Below are 25,119 nucleotides of genomic sequence, written 5' to 3'. Positions count from 1 at the left end.
TCATTTAACTTTGCATGCTGGGTTGAATAGTGAGTATCTCCCCCAAATTCTATGACTGTGACCTTATTTAGAAATAGGGCCTTTGCAGAAAGTTAACACAAAGTCATAATGGATTAGACTAAATCCACTAAATCCAGTGGTGGGATTGTTGAGAAGGAAAAGGAGATTTGGACACGTACAGGCACAAAGGACACACAGACACAGAGGAGAAGGCTACGTGATGATGGCGGCAGAGCTGGGATAGATGTAGCTGCAAGCCAAGGTGCACCACGGATTGTGGGCCCCCAGCAGGAGGCAGGAAGAGGCAAGCAAGGCTCCTTCCATTCGAGGCTTCAGAGGGAGCAGGGCCCAGCTGACAACTTGAGTTCAGACATCACCCTCCAGAACTATGAGAGAATAAATCTCTGTTGTTTTAAGGCATCCAGTTTGTAGTACTTTGTTAAAGCAGGAAACTAATCTACTTTGCAATATTATAACAAAGTTTAAATTGTCATAATTTTCCCCTGTCCCCCCCACCCCGGACAGGACTGAAAATTAAGGCTCAAGATGGCAGCCTGGCCATCTAGAAAGCCGGCCTCAGCCCCACCCATTTCCTCTACCGTATTTTAAAGATTCTTGAAATGGATTTATATTCTTCTTGTCTCTTTTCCTGGAAATCAACTAGCCTCTTGAAAACTCTGCCACTAAAAAAAAAAAAAAGGAGAAGTTGACATTTAGAAAAAAATGCCCTGAAGAGCAGCTTGTCAGGAACCTGGATTTGCAGTAATTACAGCTATGCCCTGGGTGAGTTCCTTGGCTTCTCTCAACTCCATCTGCCTGAACCAGTGACTTCTGGAAGGTACGGGGGTGGTGGGGTGGGGGCGTGAGGCAGGGAGAGTGGACTGGTAGACCTCCATGGCCCTTCCACCTTGATAGGCTGGAATTCCAGCCTCAATGTTTCATGAATGTGACATCTGACACAGGTTACTTGGAAACATAAAAGACAGCTGAGTTCATTTATATATAAGAATCTTAATTCCTAGGGTATTTCTTTTAACTGGACTAGAGAAAGGAATGCAATTGTATGTTTGGGGTAATGTTTGCCTTGGCATATGGATTCTTTAGAGAAAGGTGTAATAGGAGCGGCTAGGTAATGAATGTGTGTCTTCTTTTCTCACCCTTAAAAGAAACTCACACTTAAAAAAAGAATTACTCAAAACATACAAAATATGTTGTTGTTTTGAAAACAAGTTTACTAAAGATTTCCTTTAAAAAACAGAGCAAAATTGTAATTTAACCTGCTCTTTTCCAACCTAAACAACCCAAGATCCTTCAGACTGTCTTCACCTGAACTACTTTCCATCTACTTGACTATGTACATTGTTGTTTCCTGAACCCCAGCCGCTTTTCATCATACTTTGAAAGTGTGATAACCAACACAGAGAATGATCTCTCTAAACTGAACAAGGCACAGGAAACCTAGGAAAAGTATACACCTTGGAGCTTGAAGGTCATTTCCTCAATGTATCCCACAGGTTACAGAAAATTCAGTGATGTCATGAGAAACGAAATAACACAAGGACACATAAGACACAGTGTCTGCATAAGGTGCCTCATGATATTGTAATTATCAGACAAAAATATTTCAAAATGTTTTAAATGCAAATAGGCCTTGTCAGAAATGGTCTGAGGAAGTCAAAGAGACTATAAATTCTGTAACGTACACACCCTTTGGACACTTGCCTGTGCACGTTTGCAGTAAGATTTGTGCTTTACCAAGGACACAGACACCTTAAAATAAGACCCTTTCTCCTACGTACCTAACTATATCAATAGCACTATTGGCTAGCATGTTGACAACAAGGAGAAAAATGAACTAAAATAATGAATTAGGTTTTTTAGAGTAATAAACTGCAGGTCTACATAGGGTTACCTAGTTTTAAGTTTTTCTTATCCAAAAAAATGCAATTAATAATCCCATCAACCATATAGGGTGGTCATGATAACTAGAATGGTGGTGGTGGTTTAGTCACTAAGTCATATCTGACTCTTGCGACCCCATGGGCTGTAGCCGGCCAGGCTCCTTTGTCCATGGGATTCTCCAGGCAAGAATACTGGAGTGGGTTGCCATTTCCTTCTCCAGGGGATCTTCCTGACCCAGGTATTGAACCCAGGTCTCCTGCATTGCAGGCTATAAGTGTATGGCATTGTCTTAGTTCACTTGGGCTGCTTAGACTGGGTGGCTTAGAAACAGCAGAAATTTATTCCTCACAGTTCTCGAAACTGGGAAGCTCAAGGTCACAGCACCAGCAGATTCGGTGTCTGGTGAAGGCCCATTTCCTGGTTCATAGAGAGCTGTCTTCTCACTGTGTCCTCATACGAAGGAAGAGACAAGGGAGCTCTCTGAAGTCTCTCTGAGGTCTCTTTTTTAACAGCACTAATCCCCATGCACAAAGGCTCTGCCCATTTGACTTAATCACCTCCTAAAGGTCCTCCCCCTCCAAACATCACCACATAAGGGATTCGGTTTCAACATGAGGCTTCCTGGGTGTCATCAGTGGTAAAGAATCTGCCTGCCAAAGGAGATGCTACAAGAGATGCAGGTTCAATCCCTGGGTTGGACGATCCCCTGGAGCAGGAAATACAATCCAATCCTATATTCTTGCATGGAAATCTCATGGATAGAGGAGCTTGGTGGGCCACAGTTCATGGGGTTGCAAAGAGTCAGACCCAACTGAGAGCACATGTACACACATGTGCATATGAACATTGGGATGACATAAACATTCCTTCTATAGCAGTTATTAATAAAGTCCAATGTGTAGAATATACTCAACAAATGCCAGCTGCCACTAACATTGTGGAGCCAAATGTAAAGGTTCGGGATACATTTTAGAGGACTAGGCCAATGGCATTTTCTGATGGATTGGATAAGCAAGTGAAGGAAAGATAGAAACCAAGGACAATTCCAAGATTTTTGGCATGAGCAACTGGGAGGATGATATGATGCAGAGAAAAGTGGGTTTGAGGAAAGAACTTAAGAACTCTAACAGGGTCATGTGAGGTTTGGTCTGAGATGCCTGTAGGACATCCACGTGGAAATGTCAAGGAGGAGGGGGATTACAAGTCTGAAGCCTCACCACTCAATACCACTCAAAAGACCAGCAGTGCCAGCATCACACAGGAGCTTGTTGAAAATGCAGAATCTTAGGACTTCCCTGGTAGCTCAGCTGGTAAAGAATCTGCCTGCCATGCAGGAGACCCTGGTTCTATTCCTGGGTTGGGAAGATCCCCTGGAGAAGGAATAGGCTTACCCACTCCAGTATTCTTGGGCTTCCCTGGTGGCTAAGATGGCAAAAAATTCACCTGCAATGTGGGAGACCTGGGTTTGATCCCTGGGTTGGGGGGATCCCCTGGAGAAGGGAACAGCCACCCATTCCAGTATTTTTACCTGGAGAATTCCATGGACAAGAGAGCCTGGTGAGTTACAGTCCATGGGGTCACAAAGAGTCGGACATGACTAAGCGACTTTCACTTACACTTTCACTTTTTTCACTAGGCCTCAGACTAATGAAATCAGAATCTACATTTTAACAAACTCCCCCGGTGATCAGTATGCACGTTAAAGTTTGAGAAGCACTAAGCTAGAGCTCTGGGGAGAGAGAGACTTTGGAGTCATCAGCATTTAAATGGAGTCTGAAGCTAAGGCCTGAATGAACTCTCCTATGGAGAGTTTATAAGAAGACTAAGTGGCCCAGGGTAGAGCTATGGGGCTCTTTATATTTAGAGGTCTGATAGAGGGGTGAGGGGAACCACACCGAGGAAGAGGAGGAACAGTCAGTGAGACTAAAGGAAAACCAGGGGACAAAGGGTTCCTGAAGGCCAGAAAATAGAATGTTTCAAGACGTGGTCAACTGTGTTGAATGCTGCTGATGGGGCAGGTAAGATATGAACAGGGTAGAGGTGATTAGGTGCTTCCCTGGAGGCTCAGACAGTGAAGTCTCCTGCCTGCAATACAGGAGACTCGGGTTTGATCCCTAGGTTGGGAAGATCCCCTGGGGAAGGGAATGGCTACCCACTCCAGTATTCTTGCCTGGAGAGGTTTTTAGATATTGCAACATGGAGGTCATCAATGACCTTGACAAGAGCCATCTCAGTGGTATAGAGAGAGCAGGAACCTGTGTGCAGACAGTGCAGAAGAGGAAGCCAGACAGGGAGCAAAAGCAACTCTTGCAAATTTGCTGAGAACATAGAGAAATGGGGTAGTAGCTGAGATGCATAGGTAGGAGATACTGGAACATGCCTGAATGCCAAGGGGAATGTTGTAACTGAGAGAGGGAGAGAGAGAGGAAAGGTGATGATTCAGAAAAGGGAAAGACCAATTGCTAGGGAGATATTTTGAGGTGAAAGGGAAGGGGCAGAACATGGAAGCCTCTGATAGAAGCAGGGCCGCTCAGCTTGTTTCTCCACGAAGTCAGAGGCACCCAGCAAGGTGGGTGGGGTGGGGAGGGAAGGCGATTTAAAGAAAGGAGGAATGAATTAATCACTTTGGAGAGTGAGAAAGTAAGCGATTCAGGACTGCCAGGTAGTCAGGGTGCTTTTTTGAGACGCTTGGCTAAGCATTTAAAAAAAACCTCACGCTTTTCCATAACATGCTTCATTCCTCCAGAAAACTTCCTGCCCTAATGCATGAGCCATCAATTACGAGAAGGTGCATTTTCTCCATCCATTCTCATTATTCTCATGAGCATTTTATTACGTTAAAGGTCACCGTCAGCAGAGCAAGGCTAGACAGGAATCATTGCAGAGCTGCAGCAAGACAGTGATATAAAAGGACAGATGCTTTCTGTCCCCTCCGTGAGATTTATGGCTGGGGGTGACACAGGAATCAATGACATGAACACACGAGATGTTTCAAGAGAGGAAGTTTTTCCTCCTCATCTCACAATTCACAAGACGGTCTAGGAGATCCCTCACGAGACGAGGACATTGGTAAACAACACCAGCTACTGTTAATTGCCTTTAATTGAGTTTTGAACAAGCCCCAAGTCAATAATGCCTCCGTGGTTACCGCCTTTCCTGCTTGGAAACCAATCTCATTGAACACTGCATAGTTCTTTGCAGCACCCCGTAGTTCAGCTTCACATACCTCCCTTCCTGTGACCCCCAAATCCCAAATCGAAAACCTGCCTCTCCCCTGACCACACAGCTCTCACAACACACACCTCACACATTCAGGGTCTGTGCATAGTGTGGACAGCCTCCTCGCGCCTGACAGCCACCTCCACCTATTTCCACGGCTTCAAACACCCCACTGCCTTGGGAGAAAACACCCTCCTACTAGACTTCCCATGGCCCCTCCCTTTGGCTACCCTCCATCCCTCTCCTGGTCACTCCCCTGATTCACGGACCACTTCAGCTCCTTCCCCCTGACGGTCTTCCCCTCCAATGCTATTCTTACTCATTACTGATTTCCGCTTCAGTCTCCCCAGCCATGCAGTGATCCACCCAGCACCCCACCTCACATTTTCTTGACCTCTGATGCCAGTTATTTCTCCTTTCACCGCAGCCTCAGCCACCCACTCCCATGGGCACATACTTTAGATCTTGCTGCCACCAGCAAGAGCATCACCTCCAACATCTGCAGTTCACACCCTACTCCCTGGCCACCCCCTTCCAGTCCCAACTACTCAGATACCCCTCCACCGGGAACTCAGGGTCTCCAAGACCTCCCACTCACTTTCTCTCTATCCATCTACTCCCAAACTCCACCCTTCACATTCCTCCTTATCTTGCTTAAATGAACTACTCCACCTGGGTGACCACACCTTTGCAAAATGCCTCTGTCCCTCTGTCCTCCACTAGTCTCACGTCACAGAGCCTCCCTTTTGGTCAAACCCTACACGACCTTGCTTCCTATGTGCATCTGGGCAGTTGACCCTTGCACACAACCAAGCGGACTGGACTCATTTCAAAATTCCCTCCACACCTTTGAAATGATTTCTTAACCTTGCCAGGCAACCTGCTCTTCCCCTGTGTAGACTCTTTAAGGGGATCGTTTCCCACCTTTTCACCTCTCCTCAATTCTTCCCCACACCCACTCTCAGACAATGGTGTCATCTCAAATAGCACAATGAAATGCTTGCAATCAGCCAGCATTTCCTCATTCTCCAACCCAATCCCACTAACTCCCGTGAGTCAGCTCAATATCTCCTCCCCAGAGGCCTTCGCTGGCCTCTCTGGCTAAAGCAGCCTCCTTTGGTCACTCCCTCTCTGGTTACCTGAATTTATCTTGTGCATAACAGTATCAGTGCCTGGGACCATTCACTTGTTTTGTTAGCAGGTTTAGCATCTCTCTTGCCTTCCTAGAGGGTGATCTTCTAGTTTGCCCCAGCATTCCCAACACCCAGAACAGCAGCTGTGCAGTGAGGGCATTCAGTAAACCCTTCTCAATTGACTGAGATTTATAGTTAAACCACACAAACCTACCTACAACTGTGATAAATTACTCATTGTTGCTAGTTTACCTCAATCACAGTTTAAAAAAAAAAAAAAGTGCATCACCGTAAGATGCCCATAACATAAAATGTACTATCTTAACTGACAGTTCTTAAGAGTAAATTTCGGTGATATTAAATACATTTATAATGTTGTGCAGCCATCACCACCATATACTCCATAAATCTTTTCGTCGTGTAAAACTGAAACTCTGCAGCCATTAAACAATAACCACCCATTTCCCCTACCCCAGCCTCTGGTCACCACTGTTCTATTTTCTGTCTCTGATTTCGACTGCTCTCAGTACTTCATATAAATGGGATCATAGAGTATTTGTCTTTCTGTGATTGACTTATTTCACTTAATGTACGTCCTCAAAACCATGTTATATGTCAGAATTTCTTTCTAAGACGGAACGCTATTCCACTGTATGTATACACCACATTTTTCTTGTCCTTTCATCCATAGACAGACACGTGGGTTGCTTCCAAGTTTTAGTTAATGTGACTAATGTTGCTATAAACATGAGTGTGTCAGTATCTTTTCAAGTCCTTATGTCAATCAAATTTAAATATCCATTTCCTTGAATACCTTTTATTTAACTCTCCCCCCTTCCCCCAGTTATCAGTAGGGCTGCCATCTGGGCTAAAAGTCTCTCTTTTAAAGAGGTATTTATTTAGTGACTAAAAATATAAAGACAAGAACTTGAAGTAAGCAAATTTTTTAAATGGAATCAATATGATGGCTTGTTATAACTGTCTTCCTCCCTTCCTCTCTCCCTCTCTAAGGAGCAGCCCCTCACAGTACAGACCATATCACCCTCCAGAGAAGAGTTCCAGAAGCAGCCTGTGGTGGAAGGGAGGATCAGGTACCCAGCTGACATCACTCCCTGGCATCACCTTTCTCTTAGTAGCTCTCCCCCCGCCCCCCATTCACGTCCCCTGTTAAGTCTCTGCTTCCCCTTACTTCCCTGCTTACCTTTGAATGGCAGAGCACTGCTGACATGTAAAAGACAAGATGAAACAAAAAAGAGATACTGTGGCATCTAAGCAAATGAAAAGATGTTTAGCAGCACTGATCATCAGGGAAATGCGAATTAAACACACAATGGGATACCACCCCACACCTATCATGATAGATAAAATTTTGTTAAAAAACTAACAATACCAGATGCAGAGCAACTAGAACTCCCGTAAGTTGCTGGTGGGGATACAAAACAGTACTGTCATTTTGTAAACCACTTGGCAATTTTTTTTAATAAAGTTAAGCATACACTTGGCATACTGCAACGGACTCCTAGGTATTTAACCAAGAGAGCTGAAATTTTATGTTTATACGAAGACCGATAGGCCAATATATACAGTGGCTTTATTCACAAACATCAAAAACTGGAAATATCCAAATGTCCTTCAATGGGTGAATGGTTAAACAAATTGTGGCACAGCCATCCAAACAAATATTACTCAGCAATCAAAAGAATGGACTACGAACATTTGTAATAACATGGATGAATCTCAAAAACATTACACAAAGTGAAAGAAGTCAGACACAAAAGGCTACACTGTATGATCTCATTTATATGACATTCTGGAAAGGGCAAAACCAAAAACAGATGCATGGCTGTTGGGGGTTATAGGTGAGAGGAGAAGATTCACTTCAAAGGGCATGAGGGAATGTTCTTATATGGTGACTGTGGTGGCAGCTACATGACTATATGCATTTACCAAAATTCACAGAAGTATACGTCTAAGGAAGAGAATTTTATTATCCATATATTATATATAACATATATAATACCTTAGTAAGCTTGCCTTTTTTTAAAAAAAGCACAAGTAAGTAAAGTAAAATGTGACCATCTGCATATCACTGGGAGACACAATAGGAAATAATCACAGCAACACAAACAGAGCAAGCCATTTTTAAAGAACTGGTTTCCAGTCCTACACTACAGCCTTCCAGCCTTGCAAGAACCCGAATATGATGCAGTGCTTTGCCTGGCATTTCTAGATTCCTTTCAAGGTGCCAGCTAGGAGCCAGGCAAGCATCCATTTCAGCCCCTCTTTGAAAAGGGCACAAAAGACCTCCTGATCCATAGCCACCTGGGCCCTCTGGTTGGCAGAGTCAAAGTGACTGACATCCTGGAAGGCAGAGCCCACCCTGCTGCTTTGCCCCGCACGCCTCCCCTACACCACCTCACAAGTACAGCGGTAGACACATGACTAACCTGTGTGATGGTGTACCGTGGGGATTACAGAGCAGGAATGGAGACCTTCTTCTCAAAATCTGAATAAGTCTGAAAGATTATTTTAGCAGGTTATGGAGAACCTCAAATAGGACATCAAGCTAGGTACAGATCGGATTGTGGACTTGCTCTGCAAATCAAAGCCCCGCTTTCCTGGCCCAGCTCCTCGTTTCCCAATGGACTTGACCTTTCTTGTGACTGCAGTCACCCATCCATAAAATCTTGATGAACCCAATTCACAGTAATAAAAACAAGGCTCCCTTGCATAACTAAGGCTATAGATCTGCTTTATAACATTGTCAGCTTAATTAAGGATTGCCTTCTGCATGTCCCAGTTGCAGAATTTATGGATTTTTGTCCCACTATTTTAAGTCAACTAATAAATTTGTCATTTAACAGTGTTCTCTAGCTATTTTCATTTTGTGTTTGAAGTTGATTAATGTTTAACATCATGATTAAGATGAAAGTTTCCAATTTTAATAAAAGAGCAAAAAAATAAAAGACTTATCACCTAGCTTCAGAGTAGACTGCGGTTTGCCCAGGAGACACCTGGATATGCCTCTTGTTCCCTTGTAATTATTAACAGCACCTCCTTTAGCTCTAAAAAGGGCCAGTTTAGGTGATTAGTTACACTCAACCTCAACACTTGTCAACTCATGGGCTACTTCCAACCCTACCTCCAACCCCACCATCTGCCACAAAAAAAAGATTCTGTTGAGACAAACCCTAGACATTGTATCACATCCCCCATAAACATGATAGGCTTTGAAAATGAGATTTTAATTTTTTGACAGCCTTAACTTAATATAGCTTCACTTCAGAATTAAATATAACAGATAGTGGCTTCAAAGCTGGTGACAGTTTTATGGCCTGTAACTTTAACAGAGTTAAGATAGATGAAGTAAAATTCCCAAAACTGTTTTCAGTCTTGATGTTCATTGCTAAGGCTGAAAAATGAAGCAACAATTTCCAAATTAAATGAACACATGGAGACAACTGGAATTTCTTATGTCTTATAACGAGAGTTACTTTCCGAACAAAGAACTGTTGGTACCCCCAAGTCCTTCCTTCTCAACCAGGTAAAAAAAAAAAAGCCAGCAGCCCCTCCCCTGTGAGACAACAACCTATTACTTTCACTAAAAGAAAGTTCATTTACTTTCTCTGTGACTTCTTTACTTTCTGGGTCTGTATCAAACGTACTGTCAACTCTGACCAATGGTCTTCCGTAGCACTTGGGCAACAATTGTGATACAGGTTCCTAGAAGAACTTTTCATCTTCTCTTCATTTTTACCCCAATCTCTTTTAGACTATTAGCCAAGGTCTTCTTTCTAATTTGCCATTTCCACTTTTCTGGAGTGGCTAAAAAGAAACAACTGCATTCATAAGAATTGTGTATAAACTAAATGCTAATCATCTTTGAATAGAAGAATGCATCAATGTTTCTGGACTGTTCTAGAGAGCAGAAAATATTGGAATTGAGTTGATAAGTACTGTACAGATTTGAAAACATTTCTATAACAAGGAAAAGCAAATCTCACCAGGGTTTGAATTTAAATCATGGCCATGCCAATAGTTTACTATGCATGACTTGATTGAAAATTAATGTCCTTGGCTTCTAATTCAAGATGGCAAGACTAATCCCACCCATGTTTCTCTCTCTTCTTGAACTCCTTAAATTGATCATAAGGGAATAAAAATACATAAAATCCACAATGACAAAGTAAAAGCATATCATTAACAGAGAAGAGATTTCAACAAGTTTCTGGAGGACAAAAAGCAGATGGAGAACTGGTGACTAATGGTTGAAGGCAGAAGCCTAGATTTCAGGCACAGGATATTGGCGCCAAGGAGGCAGATGATCTGTCTGGCAGAGCCCTAAAAGTGTTCTGGATTCTGAGGTGGCAGGTGATATGGAGGGGAGGAATTAAAAAAGAGACTAAACACAAGGGCACAAATGCAGTCTCTATATGGAAGAGCAGACCCTGCCCATCCCCTCTCCCATCCCCAACACACTGGTTCACAGCTAGTCACCCAGCTATAGTTACCTCTGTATGTCAAAACAGTATACACATACCTCTGTTTCTGAATTTATCAACTTGACCTCTGGGTGAGTCTTCTTAGGAAACTCTCTGCACTGCAGGAGGGGAACTAGAGCAGCTCTGATGGTACTGGTGCTCTCAGAGTAACAGAATCCATTTGAACTTCACCCTGGAAGCATTTTCCACTTAGTGGTCCAAGGGTTGAGATATTGGAGCCCGTGAGAAAGAGATGAAATCCTAGCATGTTACTTATCATGCAGTGAGCAGTATCAACCCAGTTAGAAAATGAACACTGTAACAGTTTTCATCTTTTAGAATTACCTAATAGACAAATCATAAAGACCAGCTATGATGGTGGAACAGTCAGTTCAGTCACTCAGTCAGGTCCAACTCTTTGTGACCCCATGGACTGCAGCACACCAGGCCTCCCTGTCCACCACCATCTTCCAGAGATTGCTCAAACTCATGTCCACGGAGTCGGTGATGCTATCCAATCATCTCATCCTCTGTCATCCCCTTCTCCTCCCACCTTCAATCTTTCCCAGCATCAGGGTCTTTTCAAATGAGTTAGTTCTTCGCATCAGGTAGCCAAAGTATTGGAGCTTCAGCTTCAACATCAGTCCTTTCAATGAATATTCAGGACTGATTTCCTTTAGGATTGACTGGTTTGATCTTGCAGTCCAAGGGACTCTCAAGAGTCTTCTCCAACATCACAGTTCAAAAGCATTGATTCTTTGGCACTCAGCTCTCTCTATGGTCAAACTCTCACATCCATACATGCCCACTGGAAAAACCATAGCTTTGACTAGACAGACCTTTGTTGGCAAAGTAATGTCTCTGCTTTTTAATATGCTGTCTAGGTTGGTCAGGGGTTCCCTGATAGCTCAGTTGGTAAAGAATCCGCCTGCAATGCGGGAGACCTGGGTTCGATCCCTGGGTTGGGAAGATCGCCTGGAGAAGGGAAAGGCTCCCACTCCAGTATTCTGGCCTGGAGAATCCCATGGACTGTACAGTCCTCGGGTCACAAAGAGTTGGACACGACTGGGCAACTTGCACTTTCACTTTCACTTTCACTAGGTTGGTCATAGCTTTCCTTCCAAGGAGCGAGCGTCTTTTAATTTCATGGCTGCAGTCACCATTTGCAGTGATTTTGGAGTCCAAGAAAATAAAGTCTGTCACTGTTTCCATTGTTTCCCCATCTATTTGCCATGAAGTGATGGGACTGGAATGAACAATTTCTTGGTTTTGATAATGCAAGTAAATGCACAACTAGAGGGAAGGAAGAAGTGGGCAAAGAAAGATAGTGGTGATACCCTTATCTTACAGAGTAGAGAGTCAAGTGACCCAACCAACAGTCTGTGGAATGAGAAACCTGGTTTTAACAAATGCATTGTCTGGTGTGACAGGTATGATGAGAACAAAGCTAGAGAGATGTAGGTGTGGCCTTAACTACATCCCTGACTTTCACGGCAGAAATTCACTACATGATGATCAAAGCTGATAAATTCAGAAACAGCAGTATATGCATATTATTTTGAGATACCAAAGTAACTATAACAGAACAGAAAACACAGCTAAAATTGGTTTGCCTGTGGATAAAGGATTTGGGGCAGGGCAGGGATTGTTGCTCTCTGTTAGAAACTCTTCAGTTCTATTTGATTTCTTAACTGTACATATGCATTGCCTTAGAAACAATAAAAATTGGGGGGCAGGTGACAAAGGGAAAATAGTGGTACGTTTCATGAAATACAAGAAAGGAAGTTTCACACAATATAATATGCAGTCAGAATTAGCATGGAATGGGTTAAGCTGGATGCGGCATAACTATGGTAACAGATGTAGCTAATTTAGGGCACAAATGAGGGTGTCGGAAAGATCTAAGAGAAGTGTAGTGTGGAGAGGGAAGGAGAATAAATTCTAAATAAAGGAATGCTGAGAAAACCAGGATAGAGGTTCCGCCACCTGGCACTAGTAAAGAGGAAAAGAACTGAAGCTGCCCCTATTTTTCAGATGTCTTTCACCATAGATGTTTAAAAGTAAAAGCCAACAGATTTTTATATGGGTGCCATGCAGAGTAAAGAAAGCAAGCATAATGGTATTATACTCGATAAAATAATATAGAAGAAAATCATGTCTGTTAAATAAAATTCTCTCTTCATAAAGTCCCCATGCATTTCAAAGTTTAATAACTTAATCTGTTCTTTGAGAAAAACAATTTATAAATGACATTTAAATGCACAAGGATTGGCTTTCCCTTCAATAAAATGATTCACAATTGAGCATATGCAGTTAACTACACCTTTCAAGATTCCAAAGAAAAATAAAAATAGGAACAAATTTGCATCACTTTTGGTTACCAGGAAGACTGCCATCCACGCAACAGAATCTGTGAGGAACTGACATCGTTCTAACATTGATTCTTCCCAACCAGGAACATGGCATTTGATTTCTGGAGTAAATATTAGTAGTTCATATTCTGTTTGAAAACTGTCCATTTCATCAAGATTTTCACATGTTAGGATATAATAATTCCTAGTGTTTTTATGATTTCAAATCTCTTTTTTCTTCCATAAATCCTTTCTAGTATTGTTCATGTTTTTCTTTTAATTAGGCTTGCTAGAAGTTGTGTGTTTGATTGGCTTTTAAAAAGAGCCAACTTGCCAGATAAAAAGTAGGAGGAGGGCACGTAAGGTGGAAGGAAGAGCCTGTGGGGGATGGGTGGAGAAGGGGAATGTCCAGAAAGTCCAGCCTGCATCTCCAAAGAAGGAGAAGGAAAGCAGTCCAGGTAGGTAAGGAGTTTGGGGTTCATCCTAAAGGAGTGACAAGATTGGATTTTTGCTTTGGAAAGATGGAGGGGAGGAGGTCAGGTTGTATGTGGGGAAGAGAAGTGGGAAGCTCTGAAGAAAGCCGGATTTCTAGCCGACAGCATGGCTGACTGAAACAGAAGCCCAGGCAAATTAGACCAGCAGGATGGAGGGCAGCCACATCAACGTAGGGACCAAAGTCTAGCTGGGCTTCATGGAAGTTACAGAATTGGAATCACTGTGGCCACCTCAAGACAGCCAAGTGGCTCCTTCTATAAACTGGTGAGGGGTGTAGGGGATGACCTGTGATCTCTTCTCACCCTGACCCTCTTTGGCCTAACATGGCTACCAGCCCTGAGGTTCCAGGTCCTCATAGGCCCATACCTGGTCCAACCAGCTCTCTGTGTGGGAAGATGCAGCGAAGGGGGTCAAATGGTCCTTAGTGCTTCTATTCACAGAAACCCAAGGAATTTGCTACTTGGCTTGATAAGTTTTTTCCCGACACTTCTAGGCTGAGCCCAGGGAAGACAATTCCAAATATGATAGTGCTCAGTCACTCAGGCATGTCCGACTCTCTGCAACCCCATGGACTGTAACTTTCCAGGTTCCTCTGTCCATGGGATTCCCCAGGCAAGAATACTGGAGTGGGTTGCCATTTCCTTCTCCAGGGGATCAGCACTGAAATTTTTTTTCTGGCAAACGACATCTTAAATTCTCTGGCCTCCAGGTCCTGCCTGGGTTGCTTGAGAGTTGAGGCCCTGGGGCAATCAACTAAGTTAGGGATATTTAGTGCTGGACCAAGTGGCATTTATCTATATATTTATGTATCTTAATTTTTAGCTGCAAGTGTGCGGTTGATGCAAACCAACCTGGTTTGAAGCTTTACTGGGGGCTCCCTTGGCACATGTCAAGACTGGACGCCCTGTCACTCAAGGTAGAAGGTGCAGATAACATTCTTAGAGCCTTTTGACTTACACCTCACTCTCTCCCTAACACCATAACCCCTCCAGGCCTGGCGCGTTGAGCCTGGGGACTATTCTAGGAGGTAACTGGGAGAACATACCTGCCTCTTCCCAGGAGGATGCCTTACTGAATCATGGGATGGATACTGCTGGTTGGCACCATCTGCACCGTATCTTCTGAAGAATCCTTAAAGAATCTGGGCCTATGGTCTGTTTTCTCCCTGTTCTCTAAAACTAAAATAGATCTGTCTTCCTTTGCCTGGCACTATCCCAGTGTTTGCACTGAAAATGTTCCATCCCAGGAAATCCATCAGTCCTAAGCAATCAGATTCTAAGTAACACACCATCAAATATAATTCTGTGTATGTGTCTGTATAAATGCATATGTCTTTGATATGTGTATATCAACAGGAAGGCTATCAAAAATATGATTATAGTGGGACACTAACATATTTCTTATAATCTTTGACAGATCATAGGTATGGAGAAAGTTTTAAAATAGATTTGAATATAACCAGTAAACTTGTTTTAATCCAAACAAACATTGTACTCCACAGAGAATAGACTTTCATTTCACTTCACTCAATAATATTGACAAAGCTTTCATTTGTAGCTTATCCTGGAAGATAGACCAAGATGAATTTTTGCTGGAAGCTTACCATTCCATAGATGCTCTTTGAATTCAAAGGATTTTGATGCTGTTGTTGAAGACAGAGGCAAGCTTTGGTATTACTGCCTTAAAATTCTTTCAAGCTAAAACTATGTCAGTCAAGGTATATGGAGTCAAATTTGGGGCCACAATCTCTCTTCTAGAAACTCAAAATTCTATTCCAAGAATCTTGGGTCTGTCCTTGAACCCAATTTGAAATGCTTGAATTTTATAGAAACCCTTTTTGAAAAAAAATCTTATGAACCAAAGGTTGACCTAAATCACTTTATTAAAATATAACTTAAATATGCACGTTCAAAAAGACCAGTTCTAAATACTTGAACTTTGTAACTTTTATATAAGTAGAATGCAAAAATGAATGTGGAAATAAATACAACTATCCAACTTTAAAATGTCAAATTAATAAATTTTATTTACTGCAACAGATAATATTGTTTTGATGAAACTAAAATACCATTTGGGTTTAACATACAGAAAGATGCAGCTTCAGGTCTAGTTACTACACGTTTGCGCTCAATTGCTTCAGTCGTGTCTGGCTCTTTGTGACCCTATCGACTGTAGCCCACCAGGCTCCTCTGCCCACGGGGATTCTCCAGGCAAGACTACTGGAGTAGGTTGCCGTGCCCTCCTCCAGGGGATCTTCCCAACCCAGGGATCAAACCCACGTCTCTTATGTCTCCAGCATTGGCAGGCGGGTTCTTTACCATTAATCTTAACCACTGGACCACCAGGGAAGTCCTACTACATGTTGCCACTACCTAAATATTTACTTCAATGTACTCATGCAGACAATACATAAACAATGCAAAGCAATATTAATAACCTCAAAACTGTGTTTCCTACTTGAAGATAATCAGGTATCATAATTAAAAATTCTGGTATCAAAAAAGAATGGATAGGACTTCAGGGACCCAGTGGTTAGGAAACCACCTGCCAATGTAGAGGACACGGGTTGCCCGTACATGTCTTGGGGCAACTGAGCCCACAACTGCTGAACCCACACTCTAGAGCCCCTGAGCTGCAATAAGGGGAGCCACTGCAATGAGAAGCCCGCGCACCACAGCACACCCCACTCACTGCAAATACAGAAAGCCCAGGGGCAGCAATGAAGACCCAGTGCAGCCCTTTATAATAAATAATAAATTTTTTTAAAGGATGGATTTATATGTTTATGTATAACTGAATCACTTTGCTGCATACCTGAAACTAACACGACATTGTAAATCAACTATATTCTAATATAAAATAAAAATTAAAAAAATTCTGACACCAAACCATCCTGGCACACTTCCGTAAATGAAGTGCCACTTCATTAATAAAAATAGTATGAATGCTAACATCCACTGAACATAGTTTTTCACATGTAATACCTCCAGTCCTCACAATCTTACCGTGAAATCAATGCTGCATATTTATCCACATATAATCATAGGCATAGAGAGGTTGAGTAACTTGTCCAAAGTCTCACAGCTAAGAAGTGGAAAAACGGATTTGAAGTCAGGCTGTCTGGCTCCTCTTAACCATTATACCAAATTGCTGGTCTCATTGCTTTGGATATGAGGTACTTATTGAGAAATTACTAAATCTGCATTAAATCAAGATCTAATCCAATTATTCTAAAACCAGCAACAGCAACTTTTTCCTTGCATTTTTACTGCAACACCTGCTGCTAATAAATTGCTGCAACTTGGTCCATGCCAAAGTGGAATTGGCAGGAGAACTTCATTCCTGGCCAGTACAGCAGTGGTCACCAGGAGCTGTTCTTTTGAATCTAGCAAATCTGTGCCCTGTGTAGACTCACACACACACACACACACCCGTCTTAGTTTAAACTCCCCTCCCCCTCATTTATGCTGTGGCCCAGCCACCAGGCCTGCCCCTGGCCCACCTGGGAAGACACAGAGGCAAACAAAGGCCCCAGCATTGTTTTGGGGGTTGCCATGAAGATCATCTAGAACACAGTTTTAATATTCATTATGTAAGATCATCACTGAAATAAAGCCACTACATTTTAGAGAATATACAAGTCCCTCAAAATACAATATTTTCAGAACCCCAGGGGTTCAAGAGATCTGTGGGGGTGGTATCAGGATCCCTCACACTAAGGGACACTCTAAAAATGGCAAAGTGAAACCCATCTGACAAGGACATTATTTCTAACACTGCTTCATACCTGGAAAATGTTCCTTTCTGCTCTTAGAGTTAAGAATGGTTATGCTTCTCTGCAGAAGTTTTTATTCTGTGTTTTTATGTCTGGACGTGTGACATTTTGTATTTCATGCTTTTCCTGCACAGCTCTTCTCACATCTTGTAACCAGATATTCATTTGAGAGACATCTTCATGAATGTCCATCTCTTGCATTTGGCTATAAGTGTTGTCAGGGTAGAGACCACATGTGTCTGCTTCACTCCTTTTTTCCCAGTGCCTCACAGAACCTGTGCGTAGTAGGTCCTCAGTGAATACTTGTTGAGTGAATGAGTCCATGAATAAACCAAGCCTGCGAACCATGGGCTTGTCGACTCCCCTTGTGGTATGAGTTGCTAGGAAGTTCAGGGTTGGATTTGTTTGCCCCTCACATGTTTGCCTGGTGGCTCAGACGGTAAAGAATCTGCCTGCAACGCAGGAGACCCAGGTTCAATCCCTGGGTCAGGAAGATCCCCTGGAGGAGGGAATAGCTATCTACTCCAGTATTCTTGCCTGGAGAATTCCACCGACAGAGGAGGCTGGCAGGCTATATAGTCCATGGGATCACAATGAGTCAGAAACAACTGAGCAATGAACACTTTTCCCTTTTCCCTTTCAAATGTTTTTATTTTCCCATTAGCCTCATTCTTAACACAGTCTTATGTCTCTACCATTAGTTTCCTTTTTCTTTCCCATCTACTTCTAAGTCTGTCTTACTGTACTTTATGAATCTCTGTAAAGCGTCTTAAATTCCATGTAGAACAAGATAGGTGATAAATATATTTATCAGAGTCTTTTTCATAAGTATTCAAAATCTTAATCCTAAACCCTCTGCCAACAAACACATTAGATCATCTGCAAACTCTTAAGAAAAGCTGAGTTTTACTAATTCCAGCACCATGTTGATATTTAAAGCAAATTCAACTCAAGCTTAAAAAACACATACAATGCGTCATTTCAGGCAGTTTTGTATATTTTGTATGTGACAAGAACATTTCTAATCAGGTGAGATAACTGGGTGGACAAGAAAGAACACAGGGCTTGCTACAGAAATGGTATGGATTGTAGATCAAAGGGTGATTTATCTGTAGTGGTTCTCCAAAATGTATTGACATCATACTAACAATGAAAAGCTTTCTTTTACTGTACCCTTTTAGGATGAGGGGATGGGGAGTGAAAGTAAATTGGGGTATCTGGGCAAGATTCTCGTCCACAGGCAGAATGAAGGTAGAACATTATAAAGTAGAAATGTTAAATGGCTTAAACCCCTTTTTAAAATCTCCAGCATATATTCTTCCTATGTCAGTGGGAGGGGTGACTTGCAAGTCTGAAACTTCACAGCTATTTTCCCTAGTCCTACTCATTTATAATTCAAAGCGCTTTCACTTCAAGTGTTACCAACTATTTTCCCCTTAAAATGAAACATCATTTTCAAATGCCATTTATTAAGATGTCCCTCATTGCACAAGTTCAACGTCTCCTGCATCTCCACTAGATCCACACCCTAGATGTGAAAGGAGGGTGTCCACCTTTCCCATCATTTGTTCCTGCCAGGACGCTGGAAATCCCTCATTCCAGGTTAACCAGAAAGCACAAAACGTTCGTTTAGGAAACTGATTTGATTTCTAGTATTTATAAGGCTCATTTGAGTCGTTGAATCTTAGCCAACAAACTGCAAGAGGAGGGAAGAGTGGGCGTGAAGAAACAGATGGGTAATAATCATGTGTCAAAGATAAATGACAATTTTCAGAAGAATTTGATAGGGTGTGGGCTTGGGGCTTTTTCCCCCTCCTTCTTTTCTTGTCTCTCTTTCTCTCAGTCCTCTCGGTCTCTCTCTCCCCATCCTACCCCCTTTTTGTTCTTTTTTTTTTTTTTTTTTTTGGTCTGGGGGTGGAGATTAGAGAAGAAAAGAAAGGGGGAGAAAAGGCAAGACAATAGGCTAGACCCGAGCGCCTGATCAGCATCCTAAAGCAATCTGCCCCTCCCTTCCTCCCCAACACCAGGTAGGCTGGCTGTGGTCGCGATTTCAAAACAAGCAGACGCTGGCCCCCGCCTCCGGGTGGAGCGTGGCCTCCTACTGGGCGCGGGAAGGGAGAGGAGGCAGGGGAGGGGATGGGAAGGAAGACAAACTGTAATAGATAATCTGACTGGCCCGATCTTCTCGGGGACAGTGGCCTTTTTTTCCTCCAAAGTGGTGCGGTCGCGTAAAAATTCAAACCCATTGGAGTCGGCTCACGTTCCAGCGCCCCTGCTCCCAATGCAGGCAGCTGCCGACGCCGCACCTGCCGACCCCTCAGCTACCGCGGCGCCACGGCGTTGGCGAGGCCGGGGGAGCGCGCCCAGCCCTGCCGAACGCGCCGGGCGGCTCCGCGGAGGGCGGCGGCCCAGAGCTGCGAGAAGGGAGGGGCGGCCCCATGCGGCGAGGCTCGCAGCCCGCCAGCCCGGCTGGACCGAGAAGAAAGCCCCACCCGGCAGGCGCTGCGCTCGGGGCGCGTGGGTCCGATGGCCCCCGAGCAGAGGCCAGCGATGGGCATCCCGCTTCCCAAAGAACCTCCGATGTTACATCAGCAACGGAAACCTTTAGGCATAAAGCACAGCCGCGGGGAAGGGCTGCCTCGCAGACGCACTCACTGACAGACGCTCACCGATCTGGACCAACCTGCTCCCGCCCGGTGGAAGGATGCTGTAAGGGTCGCAAATTCGATTAAAATAAGCAAAACCAAGCCCAGCCCGCGGCGTCCACTCCCAAGACGGGCTTACCTCCTGCAAGGCATCTTCTCCATCTCTGGTCCTCGGCTGCGGGTGGTTGGGGGCTTGTTTTGTTGGCTGGCTTTCTTTGGGAGAGCTGCTTGATAAATGCACTCAGCTAATCTGCAGAGCACTGTTTTCTACCCATCCTGCGGCCGCGCACTGGCCAGAGCTGCCTGGAATTCCACCAGCAGCGCAGCTTCTCCGCGTCAGTGGTAATCACAGACAACAGAGGCTGCCACTCCTTGACAAAAGGCTTTCGTTCCCGCTCGTCCCTTACAGCTCTGCTGTCAGAATTAAATCCATTTCCCGCACGAGGCTGAGAGGAAATGAGAGCTCTCCCGGCCGAGTGCGCTGACAAAAGGACGCTCGGCGGTGCCCACAGCGCCCCCTCTAGCGGGCCGCTGCCCGGCCGCCCGAGGGCCGCGGTGCTGCAGTGCCCCCGCCCGCTCGCCTGCGCTGCCGCAGTCCCGCCGCCCAGGCCCTCTGCCCACGGCCACTCCTGCACCACGAGCTGCCCGGAACAGCGGAGCCAATGTGAAGATGCTGTTACTAGGAAGAAAATCTGAAACATGAGCTCCGATGGAGGTTGCATCCCTTGGGATTAAAAAGAAATACAGTCTTGTAATATTTTTTTGGTCCAGGAAGGACGTTTTGCTTTAGAAGATTAATTATATTCGTCATTTTAATAGCAAATGATTGACTGTTTGAATTCGAAGCCAAAATTATCCTACTGTAATGCTGACTCCATTTCCCACAAGGGCAAAATGTTTGTTCTTACCGGACCCTCGGGATGATGGGCGCACCTCCCTCCAATTCTCACCACTTCTTTTCCTCTCACTCCCCTCCCCAGCCTCCCACCCTAGGGGGAACAGGTGTTTGGTGAATGGGCAACTGGATGGAGAACAAGAATACTTGGTTACAGTCTCAGACCTGCCATTGACTAACTAGCTGTGTGACCTTGATGAAGGCACTCAACCTTTCTGGGCCTCTCTGGGTCTTACTCTGTAAGATGATAGTATAGAGCTAAGACACCTCCCACTGCTACTTTCTGACAGTGTTTCTCAATGCGCAGGCTTCAGAGAGTAGAGATGTCAAGACCTAGCTTGGGACTTAGACCCCCATAATCTCCATCAACTCCCCAAAGCGTGTGTGTGTGTGTGTGTGTGTGTGTGTGTGTGTGTGTGTGTGTGTGTGTGTAAGCTGCACCATGCGGCATGGATCTTTGTTCCCCAACCAGAGATGGAACTCATGCCCCCTGCACTGGGAAAGTAAAAGTGAAAGTTGCTCAGTCATATCCGACTCTTTGCGACCCCATGGGCTATACAGTCCATGGAATTCTCCAGGCCAGAATACTAGACTGGATAGCCTTTCCCTTCTTCAGGAGATCTTCCTAACCCAGGGATCAAACCCAGGTCTCCTGCACTGCAGGCAGATTCTTTACCAGCTGAGCTGCCAGGGAAGCCCACGGGAACATGGAGTCTCTTCCTAGTGATTCTTTGAAGACTAACGTATAAGAAAAGACACTACATCAGCTGCTACTGACATAGATAGAAAAGGAGAAAATGCCCACATAACAACTCAAGGACACCCGGCAGGCATTGCATTTCAGACAACAGAGTAAATTTTGTCTTTCTGCTCAGCTCATCCAGCCCCTCCAGCCCCTGGTCTCTACTTCTTCCCCATTCAGAGCTTCTCATCTATTCCCACTTCATCTTCAGAATCACTGAGTCACAAGCTCTCTTCCTATTCCATTCTCACATCAAAACCTGCTAGAATTACAAGCAGCTCAGCCACCAGGACCTGAGGTCTTTCTGGCCAGATCCAGGAAACAATATGTTTATTGAAACACTTCAGGCAACTGTGCACTATTGGTGCTGAGCAATAATATCTGGGAAGTTGAAAATGCCTTCTCTGGAGCCCTGGAATCACAGGTATGGTAGGCCCTTTTCTGAAATAGAGCCCAAAAAGGGAATAGAGAATTTTTGTTTAGTCCAGAAATAGCAGGTTTCATAAATCCCCTTGATCATTGCCATCACTCAAAAATTTCTCTTCCTGGTGTGTTAGTAAGCTTTCTCAAACTAATAATAGCAAACTCTTTTTGGCTCCTGCCATTGTTCTGAGAGGCTTTACATGCATTTTTGACTCACTTAATCCCCACAAGAATCCTGCAAGGGTGGAAATAGTGTTACCCTCTTTAGTAGATGAAGAAATTGAAGCTCAGAGAGGTTAGGTAACTCTCTCAAGGTTTCATAGCTAGTGGATGGCCAAGACAGGATGCAAACTCAGCAACATGGCTCTAGAGCTGAGCCCTAACTTCTATCTTGCACATGCACTCTCAGAGGGGGCAAAAATTTGACTTTAAAAAGCAGAACTAGTATAAGATACTGATAAAGTCCACAAGGCTGATTCACTCTCCTTCCACCCACCAAAAAAAAAAAAAAAAGATTCTGCTTTGATTCTGCTCTTCTAGCCATGAGAATCTTAAAAAAAAAAAAACCCTCCAGTTTCTCCCAGATGGCATCTGAATATGATGAGTGCTAGTTCAAATGTCAGACTTCAAACAAGACTTCATTGTATTAATTTCCATATTAATAGCCTATATGGAAATGTTAGTTGAAGTTCCAGAAGTTCTCACTCAATTCCAAATTCACTTTGAAATCCAACAAATGAAATCAGAACTACTTGGCTCCATCAAGTATCATCAAAATTCCAAGCTCTCACTTGCAGAAAGCTCAAGATGCCTGGCTCTTAATAAGGAACAGAAAAGTATAGGAGACTCCATGTCAAACCCAGAAAATTACATTTGGATAGCCTCCAGTAGCCAGATAAAATTAGACTTTCTAACTGATATGCAATAAAATTATTTCTAATCTTCAAGTCTCTTGATGAAAATGTTTCTAGCCAGCAGTAACTTGTAAAGAGAGTGGATGGCAGTGTAACAGACACTGCCGTGTCTAACAGACCTACATGGTAAGGAACCGAGGGTGATATCTGGCAAAAAAAGAAAAAAAAAAAAAAGCTAGAAACTGAGGCCATGAGCCCAAACATTCTAGAGGAGATGAATTCTGTTGATAGTCACATCACCTTGAAAACAGGACCTTCCCCAGCCAAGCCTTCAGCTGAGACCCCAGCCCAGACTGACACCTTTATTTCTGCCTGAGAGAAACCTTGAAGCAGAGGGCCCAGCTAAGCCATGCCCAAGCACAACTTCTGACCCACAGAAACTGTTATAATGAATGTGTTATTTTAAGTTGCAAAGTTTAGGGGACTTGGTTGCTCAGCAATCTATAACTAATCCAGGACTTTAGCACTCTCTTGAGCACTTTAGGCATTCTATCAGTGGCCTTCTCCAGAGCATGCTGGGGGTGCTGGAGGAATTGACACCCCAGAGCATCGGCTCTCAAGCAGTGACCATCAGGATTTAGTGGATGAAGAGGCCGACTCCGTGCTCCAGAAGTGTGGGGGGGACCCCTCTGAGGCATACTGTGCACAGTCTCCCAGGGTGACTGAGCCCCTCGCTCAGTCATGCCCACAGCATCACCACTCAGCATGCAGCTTTTATAGTCTGGCTTTTCTTCTCTATATAATTTTCCCACTCCTTGACTGGTGTTTCCTGGAGTTGCCTCCCAAATAAACTATAAATTATGGCCTACTTTTAGAGAAATTGAATTTAAGATAGAAGAGAGCAGGGAAGACAGTGCTTTCAAAGCAAGATCAATGGTAAATTCTAAGTCTGGATCTCTTGAAGACAACACGCTCCCCACAAGAGTAAGTTCAGCCAACCCTGTGGCTGAAGCCTGCTGTGTAAAGAGAATGAAACTGGGGGTGCAGGGCCTGGGATGCCAATCCTGGTCCCATGGACTGTGTGGCCTCAGGTTAGACTCTGACCCTAGGGCCAAGCTATGAACTGAGGGTAACAGCACTTGCCCTCTTGTATGGGCTGACTCGTGCCCCCAAATTCCTGTGTTAAAACGCTAAGCCTTAGTACCTCAGAATGTGACTGTTTTTGGTGTTAGGGTCTTCAAAGAGACAAGGAGATAAATTAATGAAATAACTAAGATATAAAACTAGGTTGTATGAAAGTGAGAGTCACTCAGTCATGTCTGACTCTTTGCGGCCCCATGGACTATAGAGTCCATGGAGTTCTCCAGGTTAGAATGTTGGAGTGGGTAGCCCTTCCCTTCTCCAGGGAATCTTCCCAACCCAGGGATCAAACCCAGGTCTCCTGCATTGCAGGTAGATTCTTTACCAGCTGAGCCACAGGAGTGAGCCCTAATCCAATAGGATGCTGCCTTTTTAAGAAGAGGAAATGTGCATACAGACTAACACAGGGAGAAGACAGTCGTCTACAGTCAAGAAGAGAGGCATCCAGAAAACAACTCTGCTGACACCTCCATCTCTTGATCTCAGATGAATTTCTGTGGTTCAAGCCCCCCAGTCTGCAGTACTTTGTCACAGCAGCCCCAGAAAATGAAGTCTTCAGCCACCCGGGGTTGTCATGAAGATCAAATGGGACAACAAGTGAAACTACTTATAGTCTTATTACTGATGCTCAAACCTCTGCCTCTATGCGCCAGTGTCAAATCAAATCTTGGAGACAAGAGTTTTGCATGAAGCAGAAAATAATAGCTTTATTGCTTCACAAGGTAAAGGGTGACACAGCTCCTGCTCTTCCAAACTTATGTGTCCCAACCCAGGAGGATTTAGTGAGTTTTACAGCAATAGTTCAAAGGTAGGGTTGCTGACAGATTAAGTTGTGTGCAAGGCCTGCTCTTCTCTAATCTGGTCTCAGGTAATCTTGATGAGTTTCTCTAGTTCATTCAACCTGGCCTCAGGTGGTCTTCTCTTGTACGAAGAATGCTGTGTTGTTCAGTTGTTAAGTCATGCCCAACTCTTTGTGACTCCATGGACTGCAGCACGCCAGGCTTTCCTGTCCTTCACAATCTCCTGGAGCTTGCTCAAACTCATGTCCATTGAGTCGGTGATGC

General features: G+C 44.0%; 1 protein-coding gene across 2 annotated transcripts in view; it reads right to left on the bottom strand.

The window, feature by feature from the left end:
• ADD2 (adducin 2) overlaps positions 1-20,586 on the bottom strand; it is a 116,368-nt gene extending 95,782 nt beyond the window's left edge. For both annotated transcript variants that reach the window (XM_043468241.1, XM_043468240.1), the window contains exon 1: positions 20,141-20,586. The gene's annotated coding sequence lies outside the window, so the exon portion shown is untranslated. The remainder of the gene's footprint in view (positions 1-20,140) is intronic.
• Between the last annotated feature and the right edge of the window lie 4,533 nt (positions 20,587-25,119).

Source organism: Cervus canadensis, chromosome 5 (genome assembly GCF_019320065.1).
Source record: "Cervus canadensis isolate Bull #8, Minnesota chromosome 5, ASM1932006v1, whole genome shotgun sequence".
NCBI classification, from domain to species: domain Eukaryota; kingdom Metazoa; phylum Chordata; class Mammalia; order Artiodactyla; family Cervidae; genus Cervus; species Cervus canadensis.
This window is presented reverse-complemented; position numbering and strand designations above follow the sequence as displayed.